Source organism: Rhagoletis pomonella, unplaced genomic scaffold (genome assembly GCF_013731165.1).
Source record: "Rhagoletis pomonella isolate Grant_MI unplaced genomic scaffold, Rhpom_1.0 Rhpom_scaffold_00003, whole genome shotgun sequence".
Classification (NCBI taxonomy): Eukaryota; Metazoa; Arthropoda; class Insecta; order Diptera; family Tephritidae; genus Rhagoletis; species Rhagoletis pomonella.
Genome location: NW_023458557.1, coordinates 47,096,990 through 47,100,070, shown reverse-complemented (window position 1 = coordinate 47,100,070; position 3,081 = coordinate 47,096,990).

The window sequence follows — 3,081 nt, the reverse complement described above, 5'->3', positions numbered from 1 at the left end:
ACGTTTTTATGTTTTTGTTTTTGTTTGTCAAAATAAAATTTTACTACATCCTTTCGTACGTAATTTTTGTCGAAACGTCGAAACGAAAGGGAAGGGAGCGAGAGGCCTCTCCTCCCCTTAAGTGTCCCGGTTTGGCAACAGAGATATCTGGCAGCCCTACCTATTTGGTGCTGATAGCTCCCTTGTCCAAGAAATTTTAAAGTAGCAGCAAGTTTTACTGTCGGAGTTACTGCCGTAGATCTTATAGGTGCATGTAATTCGTGATCTATGCTTCTCAACACATAATTGAAGGCTTCCTTGGAAAGCCGAAAATTTTTTATGAAGCTATAATTTCAAATATATAATCACTAACAAGTTTATAGCCGGTTACATTACATATGTATGCATTTACCTTCTTTCCGATAATTCATCAATATTAAAATGATTTCTAATAGCCCTTCTTGCATTTCTCTCTTCATTAATTTCTTAGTCCATCCACAATGCAACATAATCCATTTTTTTGTTTATAAAATTAATAACAATTATTTAATTTAAACTAGTTATTTATTTGTTTTCCTTCTATGTATTTTGACGTTTGACATTCGAAAATTTTGGCACAGGGTGGTACAACTTTCGTAAAACAAGAAACTCAATCCGAAACTTTTACAGAATGCTAAAACAAATTCGAATCGAATAACAAATTCGAATAGAATCAACTTTCGATGCGAGTTACAGAATAAGGCCCCAGGGCTCGAATCGTCACATACGATATCGTATTACTCGTCACGTAAAAACACATTTTTCGGATTATGACATACGTGAACGTAGTCTTTATATCGTATTTCGGTATTTTAACAAACGTGAACGTGTGACGAGCGTACTAGTTCGTCGTTCGTTCGAAATGTCATTCGAACACCAACTATCAAACGAGCGCGAGCAAATTTAAACAAAAATGTAAGTAAAGTGTTAAAATATGTGTATAAACAAAGTTTTTAATTGCTTTTATTATTACAGGACGAATTTTGCCAAATTGAATCCGAGGCAAAAAGAAAATATGGCGGAGTTTAATGCGAACATCCTAATTTGGCCAAAAACAACTTACCGAATTCCGGACAAGGCAGGGCCACTTCTAATCGACTGTGGGAGGAGCTCTCAAGGCGGTTAAATGATGAAGTCCCTCCTGTAAAAGATTCTAGGCTGTGGAGGAAGGTATTTAAAATAATTATATATTAAATTTTAGTAGTAAATTTTAATGGTTGCAATCGCTTATAGGCTTTCGTTGACCAAAAGTACCAGGTCAAAAAAAAGCTTTCGTTCAACAAGGCATCGAAGCAGCGAACTGGAGGAAACAGCGAAAACTTATTACGGCCACGGAAGAATTGATAATTGAGGCCGCCGGACTTGAGGCTTCCGTTGAAGGTAACGCTAGTGTGCGTAGCTTTGGAAGTACTTCAGCTGCAAGAAGTACACCCGCTGCCCAAGAACCAAGAAGCGTCAGTGACCATAGCGATAATGGTAGTGATGAGGAGATGAGCTCTTCCAGCAGCGAATTACCGGGTCCATCAACGCCTACCATCACTCAAACACCGCGTCCTACCTCCCGCAGCAACACCCCAAGAAGGAAAAGTGTGAATAACGAGAAGTTGGATCTGCTGCAACAAAATTTGAAATATGCTTCCGATTTAAAAAAAAAATTAGATGTAAAAGTTGATAGATTGTTGGAGACGCAGGAGAGATTGTTAGCGGTACACGAACGAATGCTGGCTATCAAAGAGGAAGAGCATCGAACCAATCAATCTTCACGAGAAATAGATTTACAAATAAAAAAACTAGAACTAGACACCCCTATTCTGCAACACTTTCGTATTAGGATTTTGCTACGAATCTTAGAAATAGTATGCTGCAATCCAAATAGTAGTTGCGATCCCGTACGAGTCCGGAATAGTCAGAATCAGTCAGATTTTACTGGAAATCGATCCCGTACTCGGTTCTCTGACTATTGAGAGGACAAAGAAGAGAGTAAATACGGTTCTCTCTCTGTCAGAAGTTACCAGTTTTAGTCCGAGAATTTTTTGCTGGTAAATTCTGGTAAATGTGTCAAACGATCAGCTGTAGTGTGTTTGGCAACCAAATTGTAAACAAAACAAAAGTGCACTCTGCTAATTCATGTTGAAAACTATTTAATTACTTGTTTAAGTGGATTCTAATGAATTTGAAAGTATTTTTGGTTATTTACATGTGTGTTTACATACAAAATAAGCAAAAATTTACAACCAAAATTTTGAGATTATGTTGAAGTTGACAGAAGTTATGATTTTTTACTAGAAAGCGATCCCGTACTTTTCAATGTTACTCTCTAGCTCTGAGCGAATTTTTATTTTTTGAGTTTTACTAGTCCGAGTCCGAGGAATACGGGATTGCACCTAGTATTTTCGAACTTTCGAAATTCGTAACAATGGCATGCCTAAAAACGTACGAGTAAGCTTTTTTACGTAATTTTGTACGAAAACAATTCTGTGTCGGAGGCAGCGTAGCCAGGTTGACGTTTTTAACGTCATTTGGACGTTTTTTATACCCTGTTGACGTTTGAACGTTTTTTGTGTAAAAAATTACGGTTTTTAACTTTCCAGTAATTTTTTCTTTGTTACTAAATCTTATAAGTAGAACTGATTTTGAATTATTTTCTTAATAAATCTTTATATTCCTTTGGCCTTATTCATAAAAAATAAAGCAGGTTTAAAGAGCTTTATAAATTGACGTTTTCATACATTTTTCAATTTATAAACCTTTTATAAAGCTACTTTATTTTTTATGAATAAGGTCATTTGTGTTTTGCTGCAGCTGCTTCAAAAGATTTTTTCTAGATTCTTGGACTAAGGATCCCGTGTTCAAAGGCTGGTTGTGTAAACACTTGAGGTTACGAGGCTTGCTGTAATATTTGCAATTGCACATTAAAAGCCAATTCAGGAAGAGCCGATCTATTGCAGCAGGCACGATCGCAAAAGCATCAAAAAAGCTGTGCCGCATAAAACGTTAAAAAAGAAGTAGGCGACTTTTTTAACACATTGAGTGCCAAGGGGTTTTGACGAAAACCTTCCCCGG